Genomic DNA, 12,299 nt, shown 5'->3' with positions numbered 1-12,299 from the left:
AATTGATTCAATAATAGCACAAGCACTTTAGTATCTATATTTAAGTTATTAGCTAACTTGCACATACTAGTGACTAAATTAAATTAGGAAGGTTTAAATCACTTGAGACTGCTGAGCGAGTTTTGAAGCTAGTGGGGTACTTTTTCTTCAATTTTTAAATGTATACTGTACATTTATATAAGGGGACCATCCAATAATTATCTAATGCTTGCCACTAGGTCTTCCCAGCAGACATGAGTGTATCCAATGAGATTAGAAGATATGTGATTTCATTCTAATATTTAAATCTTTTCTGACATATTTTGCTATGAATTTAAGGATTGAATGGTATTAAATATGCGACTTGGTTTTAACCAGTCTTCTGAATGTTAGGCAGTGGAAGTAAAAGCCTTGATGTTTCCTATGGAGTACTGCAACAGTAAAATTTAGTATATACTTAAAGGGATACTGTCATGGGAAAACATGTTTTTTTTTCTCAAAACACTGTTAATAGTGTTGCTCTAGCAGAATTATTTTTATATTTAATTTTAAAATCTGACATGGGGCTATATATATTGTCAGTTCCCCAGTCATGTGACTTGTGCTCTGATAAACTTTAGTCAGTCTGTCAGGACTTACCCTGGTGGTCTAGTGGGCAGCCCGCTGCGCAGCTCCCTCTTCCTCCTATGCCGGTTCCTCTAGGGCGCGTGTGCCGCGCGCGTACATTATTTAAAGGCGCAGTCGCGCTGGCGTGATGACGCCAGCGCGCAATTGGCGCGAATTTCAAATGTAAAAGGGGAATTTGGCTTTCAGGTAATTGCCCATAGGTTCAAATTAGCTTGTTCCTGGGCGCTATTACTTGTGATTCCTGATTTATCTACCGTGTTTGACCCTTGCCTGCCTGATTTACTATGCTGATCTCTGTAATCCTGACCTCTGCCTGTCCATTGACCATTCTATGCTTTCTCTATCCTGATTTTGGCCTGTCTGACTATTCTACTTCTTGTGCTGGCCCGGCCTGCCTGTTCCTGTGGCTTCCTATCTTCCAGCATCCTTGTAAAACAGTCGTGCCCCATTGCCTGCCAGAACTTATGCCTTGCACCTCTCGTTAAGTCCAGGTGGCATCTGAGTACGCCGAGGGCTCCTCCCGAGGCCAAAGGCGGTCACTTAACTGGTGAAGTCGAGCCGAGACCAGGGTGCTTGGCATCTGTTCTGGTGTAGGGTGCCGACCGTGACACAGTCTTTACTGCTGCTGTACTGCAAGTTAGAGTGATATCATCCCCTCCCTTCCCCCCCCCAACAACCTAATAACATCACAATGGGAAGGTAACCAGAAAACAGCTCCCTGCCTGGTAGATCTAAGAACGGCACTCAATAGTAAAAAGTCAAGTCCCACTGAGACTCATTCATTTGCTGTACATTGAGTAGGAGAAACAACAGCCTGCTAGAAAGCAGTATCATTCTAAAGTGCTGACTCTTTCTGAAAGCACATGACCAGGCAAAATTACATGAGATGGCTGTCTACATGCCAATTAAATTTTACATGGTAGATTAAATTATTTGCAATGCAAACAGTGTAATTTAGAAATAAAAACTACACCATAAAAACCATGACAGAATCCTTCTAAGTTTGTAAACCCATTTGTTAATGGATTTGTTAAGAATTCCTCTTTATCTTGAACAAGTTTCTAAATTGCATTCAATGTCCCATAATTTTCACTTTCACATTAAACTGTCCATAGTGATTTTTTTTTTACTTTTAGTGAATGGAAGGTATACCTGGGCTTCCTGGCTTGATAGGACCTCCTGGACAATAAGTAAGTATTATGCAAACACAGAGCTAATCAATAAAAAAAATCCTGTGGTATAAAACACTTACTTGCAACATTCACATGCACACAGACAAGCTCCCATCACATTCCCTGCACTAAAAGGAATGGATAGGTTGTTGTGAGGATAATTACATTATCAGTGCTCAGATAATCCCCATGGATAATGCATTTCAGATCAAAGCAGTCACAACAAAGGATGGAAGTTGTTTCTGCAGAGCTTATTATTACTTACTATAAGAACTCAGCTTATTAATTCAAACAGTATTTCTAATGAATATACTGATATATGGAAGATGTATATGCATTTTATAAATATATTTGTTCAGTCAGCCTAAGTTTTATTTATTTGGCTTATGATAAAATGGTGTATATAGGTGTATGGCGCCCCTTTAAATATTTGTAAAAAGATACAGTAGGTATGAAAACTGTGGGGTTAGCCTGGGTTGATTAAAGCAGTTGTTTGGGGGCCCAGCCTAAAGTCCTGTTAGGGTGAATGCATACAGTACTTACAGGTTACTCCCTGTTACTTTATCATAAGCAAGTTCTGTCCAAAATTTTCCAGAAACTGGATGGGTTTTTTGACATTCACACATATTGGAGAGCCAGATTATATTATACAGTATATATCATACACAATAGCTCATTACAGGCCACAGGGGCTGCATGACATGGGATCCGAATGACCAGCAGCGAGATTACACTGGTTTATATTTAAAGATTGGCAGAATCAGATGTAGCTGTGAGTGGGTGAGATGGAATGAGTTAAGGCAGGGATAGCTGGGCTGGGGGTGGAGAAAGAGAGGGATGTGATGTCAGGAGAAGAAGCTGTTCACTTCCTTATCTTCTGAGCAGGTATAAACATTCCACCCACCCCCCTTTGTTTGCATATTTTGTGAAATGCCAGGAGTTTCTCTTTATGTTCCCATATTATCTAATAATAAGCAAATGTGGAGTTATAACTGCATGTACTGTTATATTGTGGGTTATACAGTATAAACATGAGACTGTTTGCATGTTATTATTTATGTTAAATGAATGTCAAATGCTTGATCCAGGGAATGTTACCGATCGCCATTGGGGTCAGGAAGGATTTTTTTTCCCTCTTGAGGCATAATTGGCAGTGGCTTCCTGCTGGGTTTGTTGCCTTCCTCTTGATCAAAACAGTGGATATATGATAATGTATTTTACGTTTTTATTTGTCACAGCAACGGTAGGAATTTTCCAGAGTACTGCACAGGTAAATTTAGAAGAGGGAGAAAGGAGGTTCAATGGGATGGCTGAAGGCGTAGGGTCAATTGAGGAGTCCCATTGTCAATATATTTTAGCTCCAGTAAGCATCATTTTATGTGCAAGTGACACAGGACCCTGGAGCTACCATCTTGTTTAAGATGTGGTGGTTGCTCCATGGTTTCCCTACCTCAGGTTTATAATGGGAAGCAGAACTGAGTGTCAGCACAAACATTAACATTAAAGTGCAAAGAGCACCCTTTGATGCAAGTACCTTTAATAAATGGAATTAATTGTGCAACTGGCTGCAGGGACATTTTTACAACCACATCTGCAGCATAGGACGTAAAAAATAAGCCCTATTGTCTATCCATGGACATAACCAGCGTTCACCCACCTAGCACATCTAATTATGGAATGTCGATCTGACACATGTTGCTATAGAATGTCAATTAGAATGAGTTCATACATTACAGAGATTGGAGTGATCAGCAAACAAAGGCCCTTAGCAGAGTGGCAATCCGCCCCCACCATGCACATTTATTCATTAAACCCTCCTGCTGTATTGTATCATTTGTTTTGAGACTCAATGTCAGATTCTATTGAATGAGACTTGTAGTTGTAAAACTATTTATTTCAAGGGTGGATGAAAATCAAATGCAAAGTAAGTGATCAATGGGTATAGATAATTAACTTGGCATATTACAGAACAGTGTTAATGTTATACTATTAAAGTGAAAACTAATTCATTTCTTCTTTAATGTGTTTAATTCAAATCATAAGATATGTATGATAAATCAGCTTTTTAATACTATATGGCTGGCTTTGTCTTGATGTGCATTTTGTTCAAGACCTCAATTTAATAAGGTTCCAATGGAAAGGTTACATTTATTCTAAGTAACAATGGAGTAGCTGAATGCCATGTACAATGAAGGCGGCCAGTTTAATTTATTTTACTAATGCTCCTATTCTCTTACTAATGGTCTGTAGTTCTTATGACATTTTTTGGCAATTGATGCTTTTCTCATGAATTCATTTAAATACTGATACGTTTTAAAATCTTTATCTATCTAGAATGAATTACTTTCTGCTGTCTCAAGGCAACCCGAGTCAGACAACTAAAAACTAGAGCAACTATAGGAAGGCATGGATATTTTCTGTTTTTTGTTGCCTGTTGATCATTTATCATAATTCATTTTTTTTTTGCTATGTTCACATCAATGTTGCTATATAATATATAGCAATCTTATTTAATAATGATGTTACAAATTGGGAAATAATTCTTTACAAAGAAGTTGTAGAACACATTAATGCCACACAACCATATCCCCATATTTTCCTTGATATGGTTATAAACCTTTGTATGGTATATTAGGAAGAATAAGGCAAAGGCCAGACCTGCAAGGTGTTCTGACCTTATATATGCCTGGCCTATTCCCTGGTAATACCCAGATGTTAAGCAGGTACCTGTCATCTTCAACATAAAACATTTCACAAATTGCTTTGAAAGGAGCAAGGGAAAAAATGTATCATATATCATATGGTAACCTTAATGTCTTTCCTTCTGGGCTTTTTAGAAATACACAATAGTGAGTCAAAGGGTGAGGGGCTGCCAATTACATTTTGTGTATGAGTAACCTAATTCACAGACTGAAGGTGGGGAACAGTGGGGTGAAACAAGGAAAAAGTTATTGAAGGCTTGTGATGTCTATTCTGCTTTAATTATTAAAATAATTTTAAGGAACCAGTTATTTATTTAATAAGTTAATTTTAGTAAGTCATTTTCTTATTTTACTGGTTGCTGCTGACCATCATTTAATAGTGCAGTATACTGCCTTTTATGCATTAGCTTAATGAATAAAGCTTGTGCTGAACATACAGTACCTTTTGCCTATTGTTTTTTTAGGATATATATGTATAGGTTTGATACTTTTTTCACATGCTTAGATCTAAATACATGAAAAGTCCTATAGGAATTTGTTTGCATAACCAACCCCTCCCTTTTCCCAGCTGAAACTTTTTGTTAGGATGCAAGATGAGGGATTCAGTGGGACCCCAATAACTGAGTCTTTGAACAAATTGAGATTGATCAAAGTTAGTCAGGCCAATTCAAACACACTTTTTAGAATTCAAGGAATACCTTAGCTACCTTAATAGAATTAGCTGCTAGACTCAAGATTTTCACAATAAAACCTGTTCACTCAGGCAGTAATAGTAAGAGGGAAGGGCATACTGTATTAAAAAAAACTTTCTGGGTTGGCGATAGGAAGACAACAGGTAAGTTACCCAATTAACTGTTGCTGGACAAAACCTTACACCTTTGTTACAATTGGAGATAAACAGAGATTCATTGTGTAAAGGCTTTTAAGTGGACTGCTTTTTGTTTAAATTGTGTTTGTAGGAACAGGAACTAAATTGTGACTCTGTTTTTTGGTTTCAGATCTTGGCCAGTTTAATAAAATACATCATACATATACAACAGGCACAAAGTATACTTAGCACAAACCTTATTTATAAAACTAATGTTGAAAATTGAGTAAACTGCCCCTTCAATACAATAGTTGGAGCATATAAATTGGAGTTTTTTTCCAAACTGTATGGTGGATACTTTAGGGATTCCTAAGGCAGTAGAATGGTTCATTCATAAGAGTGTTAAAATGGTGTTTGTGTGCAAGCTTGTTGTGGTCTTAGGATTGCCTTATCAACTAGACAAAGCGAAACTTTAAAATAATTAAAAATCCTCTGTTATGGCTACACCAGACAGCAAAAAATGATAATTGTTGGCTTGTTGCTATGGGTTACTAGGACAGAGCAAATGTGGCCCTATTAAAATGACACCTGTCAGCCAGACAAAAAAGCTGTAAATGAAATGTCCTTTTCAAATTACCTAAACATTTGATAAACTCATTTAAATGCCATCAGTCAGAAATTGCTATGCCTCCTCTATAAATATTTAATATTGTGTAAATGAAGTTTATTTTGTGTAAGATCATAAAATAGGAGTTGGAACTATTTCTTGGGATGATAGGTCCCCTTTAATATATTACTTAACATTATGTTTCTATCCAATTTAAGAAAAACTGTGACTAATTTGATTATGAAGCAATGGATCTATCAAAATGTATATATATATATATATATATATATATATATATATATATATATATATATATATATATATATATATATATATTAAGGGCAGCAAGAGTTAAGTGACGTAAAGTGACCAGTACAATAAAGTGATTCCATGTTCACAGTCAACCATATCAATTATAAAAAGTCCATACTAATATCATGTACATTCATAATATATGCCACTTATACCATGTATACAATCCACAGTGTGTGTGTGTGTATATATATATATATATATATATATATATATATATATATATATATATATAAAATACAGTAATACATTAATATACCACATAAAATATTAAAACAAATATGCTGTGCGGACCGATCAATCTGTTACTCTTGCTCTATTTCTGTTTACTGGCTACTATTTTAAAAAATCACTTAATTATCTAGTATGTTTCATAAATCTAGCCCCACTTGAATAGCCAGATATAACATATCACTTTCACTGTCAGGTATGTCAGCAACAGGCACAATCAACATACAGTGAAGTATAATCAATAGAACTATTATAACATATAATCAATTGAAACACATCAATTAAAAGTCCAAATGTTTCAAAGTGCATTGATTTACAGAAAACAGTTCAAGGACAGTGAGCTATTCAGGCCCCTAGGGGCCACACAGTTCAATTCATAAGTCCAAAATGCCTCCCTTTGTAGTAAAATACGATCAATTTTGCCACCTCTCGGTAGATCGGGTCAGCAGGGGAAAGAAGTTCTTTTAAATTCCTAGTCCTTCTATAGCCAACACAAATTTTCTTACTGTTAATTTCTGTCAATTCAATATCAGATTTCCCGATAGGCCAATGCCGGTATTCCAGCATCAATTCCTGTGAACATGATTATGAAATAGACTAGATAATTATGTGACTTTTTAAAACATTTGGGGGACCCCAGTAGCCAGTATACAGAAATAGAGCAAGAGTAATAGATTGACCAGTCCATGCAGCATATTTCATTTTATTTTTTATGTGTATTACTGTATTTTATATATTATAATATCACATACACTGTGGATTGTATTCAAGGTATAAGTGGCATATATATTATGAATGTACATGATATTAGTATGCACTTTTTATAATTAGATTTGGTAGACTGTAAGCACAGAATCACTTTATTGCATTTGTCACTTTACAACATTTTTCAGCACTTTACACTTGCTTTACTGCAGTAGTCACTTTGTGGCACTGATGTCACTTACTATTGGTTGGTTTGCTATGAGTATAGATATATATATATATATATATATATATATATATATATATATATATATATATATATATATATAATGTCTTTAAGGAGCACAGCAAGGCTAATTACTGGAGCCATCCAGGAAGTAAAGAGAGCCGTATCAGTTCAGGATAAAGGATAAAATATGCAGATGAGAACTACAGGGAAAACTGTGGAAAACCTCTCTCCTTTCTGAATCTTGGAAGCTTGCTTCATTAAGTGGACCTGAAAACTGGCTTTTTTGCGAAGAAAGCTTTTGTTTAAAGGCCACCTTTGACTTGCTGAAGTTAAACCCTGTTTGAATTTGTTCCAGATATAAATTGGGAATTTTACTACTGTTGTGGTGTGGCATTAGTGCATGGGCATTCCCATATCCTCTGAACTTTACAATACACATTCATATACAGGTATGGGACCTATTATCCAGAATGCTCGGGACCTGGAGTTTTCTGGATAACTGATCTTTCCGTAATTTGGGTCTTCATGCCTTATGTCTACTAGAAATTCATTTAAACATTAAATAAACCCAATAGGCTGATTTTGCTTCTTATATTAAAACAAATATGCTGTGCGGACCGATCAATCTGTTACTCTTGCTCTATTTCTGTTTACTGGCTACTATTTTGAAAAATCACTTAATTATCTAGTATGTTTCATAAATCTAGCCCCACTTGAATAGCCAGATATAACATATCACTTTCACTGTCAGGTATGTCAGCAACAGGCACAATCAACATACAGTGAAGTATAATCAATAGAACTATTATAACATATAATCAATTGAAACACATCAATTAAAAGTCCAAATGTTTCAAAGTGCATTGATTTACAGAAAACAGTTCAAGGACAGTGAGCTATTCAGGCCCCTAGGGGCCACACAGTTCAATTCATAAGTCCAAAATGCCTCCCTTTGTAGTAAAATACGATCAATTTTGCCACCTCTCGGTAGATCGGGTCAGCAGGGGAAAGAAGTTCTTTTAAATTCCTAGTCCTTCTATAGCCAACACAAATTTTCTTACTGTTAATTTCTGTCAATTCAATATCAGATTTCCCGATAGGCCAATGCCGGTATTCCAGCATCAATTCCTGTGAACATGATTATGAAATAGACTAGATAATTATGTGACTTTTTAAAACATTTGGGGGACCCCAGTAGCCAGTATACAGAAATAGAGCAAGAGTAATAGATTGACCAGTCCATGCAGCATATTTCATTTTATTTTTATGTGTATTACTGTATTTTATATATTATAATATCACATACACTGTGGATTGTATTCAAGGTATAAGTGGCATATATATTATGAATGTACATGATATTAGTATGCACTTTTTATAATTAGATTTGGTAGACTGTAAGCACAGAATCACTTTATTGCATTTGTCACTTTACAACATTTTTCAGCACTTTACACTTGCTTTACTGCAGTAGTCACTTTGTGGCACTGATGTCACTTACTATTGGTTGGTTTGCTATGAGTATAGATATATATATATATATATATATATATATATATATATATATATAATGTCTTTAAGGAGCACAGCAAGGCTAATTACTGGAGCCATCCAGGAAGTAAAGAGAGCCGTATCAGTTCAGGATAAAGGATAAAATATGCAGATGAGAACTACAGGGAAAACTGTGGAAAACCTCTCTCCTTTCTGAATCTTGGAAGCTTGCTTCATTAAGTGGACCTGAAAACTGGCTTTTTTGCGAAGAAAGCTTTTGTTTAAAGGCCACCTTTGACTTGCTGAAGTTAAACCCTGTTTGAATTTGTTCCAGATATAAATTGGGAATTTTACTACTGTTGTGGTGTGGCATTAGTGCATGGGCATTCCCATATCCTCTGAACTTTACAATACACATTCATATACAGGTATGGGACCTATTATCCAGAATGCTCGGGACCTGGAGTTTTCTGGATAACTGATCTTTCCGTAATTTGGGTCTTCATGCCTTATGTCTACTAGAAATTCATTTAAACATTAAATAAACCCAATAGGCTGATTTTGCTTCTTATAAGGATTAATTATATCTTAGTTAGGATCAAGTACAAGCTACTGTTTTATTATAACGGAGAAAAAGGAAATCATTTTTAAAAATTTGGATTATAAGGGATCCTATACCTGTACTAAAATACATACTAAAGACACATGAAGCTACTAGAACAATACTAAAATGTTAAGGGTGAAGACAAATGAAGTTACTAGAACAGGTATGGGACCTGTTATCCAGAATGTATGGGACCTGGGCTAAAGTAATTAAAATATAAAATATTTTACTTGCCTATCAATGGTTTGTGCAATTTGATATTGAGTAAGTTGTATTTTATTTACAGTGTTCCTTTAAGGTGAAGGGCTATTTTTCATCATTACTCTGGCAACATCGTTTCACATAGCATTTTTTCCTTGTGTATTTCAGTTATACTTATCTCTTGCTTATTTGTGTCCCTAAGGTTGGATACCTTGATACACTAGTTAGATCTCTTTTTCAAGATCAATTAATCAATGACTGTATTTTTGTCTGCTGACTTTGCAATAGACTTGTGCTGCACAGATCAATATGATGAGCTGCTGAAAACAATACTTGGTAGTTGGAAACTTCTCTGCTTCTAATGCTTTGCGTGATTTCAAAGCCTCAGCCTCCCTGCTGACACTATTCTTTGTTTATTCAATTCTTTCGAGGAATGCTGAGCAGAGCTTCGCCATTTGTGAGTCTGAGTTATCTGGCCACTGGCAATTTTTGTATAGTATCTTCCTATAAATGCATTTTTAAAAAATATATACATATTGACCCTCTGGCAGTAAGTTGGAACTCCCTGAAGGACACTATACAAAAACATGTAACTCTGATGTGAGGTGTCCTGGGCAAATGTACTCTCTGTTACAAATTTGAGCAAGCCTTGCAGCTAAGCTATACTCAGCCTGCAAAATGGGGAAAATAGTCATTATATGGCCAGATGTGTCAGTTCTTGGGCAGTGTCTGAGAGGCTTGAAATACATTGTCAAACACACAGAACCAGGTCTGGACTGGGAGTCAAAATAGGCCCTGGCAATTCATGTACACAGAGGCCCAACCAGTCTCCCACCAGCCCAAATAATAGTGACTGTATATGGCGTTTTACAGCAGCCCATCTGGCATTTGCCAGAACTCACGGATTGCCAGGCCTGCACAGAACAGGCCCTACCTTTACTGAGCTTCTACATATAAATGTATAGTCTCCCAGTTTTGTAGACAAGGCAGCCTTACTATTGAGACCTTGCATGTAATGGTCGGCACCCAACACCAGAACAAATGCTAAGCACCCTGGTCTTGGCTCGTGCTTCACCTGTAGTGTGACCACCTTTGGCCTCGGGAGGAGCCCTCAGCTACTTGGATGCCACCAGGACTTAAACGAGAGGTGCAAGGCTATAGGTTCTGGACAGGCAGAGGAGCACGACTGTAAAGCAAAGTCTTTGGGCAGAAGGTCGTAGTACAAGGCGTTTAGGCAAAAGAGTAGTCAGATCAGGCTGGGTCGAGGCAGGCAGAGAATAAACGTAGTCAGGCAGGCAAGGGTCAAACCAGGTAGTCAATCAAGGGGTTAAGCAAGATCAGAGTCGGTATTCAGGCAAGGGTCAGGATTCAGAAGTCAGGATAGTCAATAAGCCAGGCAGGGGTCACAACAGGAATCAAAACAGGTTCAGGAAACAGGAATCAATAGCACAAGGCTCAGGAGCACCAGGAAACAAGGTCAAGGGCAAGGTCCCACAGCCCTAATGGGCTTTAAATAGTGTTTGAATTTCCCGCCATTGCGCGCTGACGTCATTACATCATCGCGCCTGCGCCTTTAAATCCCGCAAGAATGCGCCGCGCGCGCATTAAGACACCAGCGCCTGCGGCCTAATGGAAGCCGCTCGCCGTGGCGGGCGTCCCTGCCGTCCCCCCACTAGATCACCAGGTACGTTCCTTACATTGCATTTATAAATGGCCCCTTTTATATAAACAGATACAAAAAAGGAAACATTAACAAAGTGACAAAGTGAACAACAGAGGACAGTCTAAATTATTTTCTGATCCCATTTTGGCAGTCCAGTATTGACTGGGCAACAGGACACCGGGAAAAGAGAAACAGTGGTCCCAGGCCTTCACGGGCCCTGCTGACCCAGGCCCTCTCCCCCACCCACACTGTCCCCTCTCTACTCACTGGACCCAATAAAAGTGCTAAATTAAGGGGGAGGGAATTACGAGCCACCGCTGCTAAGAGGGGTGGGGGAGTTTGCAAGGTCATTCACTGGAAAGATGGCCCTTAAACTCACAATCCTTGTGGTCCTTGAATGCAAAAGTAGGAAGAAAGATGGTGCTCCAGAATAAATTGTAAATGACTCACCAAATAGTAAATGTGGTCCAGGTGCACCAGCCCCAGACCCCCAGCTATATTGAAAAAGCAGGGCCGACCGGCACTCAAATGGATCCACAGGACCAAAGAAGATCAGTTAAAAAATTATTTTATTTATACAAAATTAAAAATGTATATTTGCATCTCCATCCGCCCTACGCATTTCGCACCACTCAGGGCACTTAGTCATGGGCTCATGGTCCTTGAATGCAACAGTCTGACCCTATGGCAGTCAGCTTTCTTCTCTGACTAATAAGACTTGCCAGTGGACACCTTTTACAGCAGGTCATCCATCTAGCATATAATAATTGCTAAACAGGCAAATTATTGTATTTCATAACCCCAGCAAACTGGTTAGAAAGACTATGTTCCACGGCTTATTCTTAATTCTATTTTCCTTTAACTAAGAGATGCTTGTCTTGGGAATAAAGACTTTTTCAAAAATATATATACTATGAAAAGATGTGTTGAATAAAAAGCTGTATTTTTGTGTTAAATGAGAAGGAAAT

The sequence above is a fragment of the Xenopus laevis genome, chromosome 5S (assembly GCF_017654675.1).
Source record: "Xenopus laevis strain J_2021 chromosome 5S, Xenopus_laevis_v10.1, whole genome shotgun sequence".
Taxonomy (NCBI): domain Eukaryota; kingdom Metazoa; phylum Chordata; class Amphibia; order Anura; family Pipidae; genus Xenopus; species Xenopus laevis.
This window is presented reverse-complemented; position numbering follows the sequence as displayed.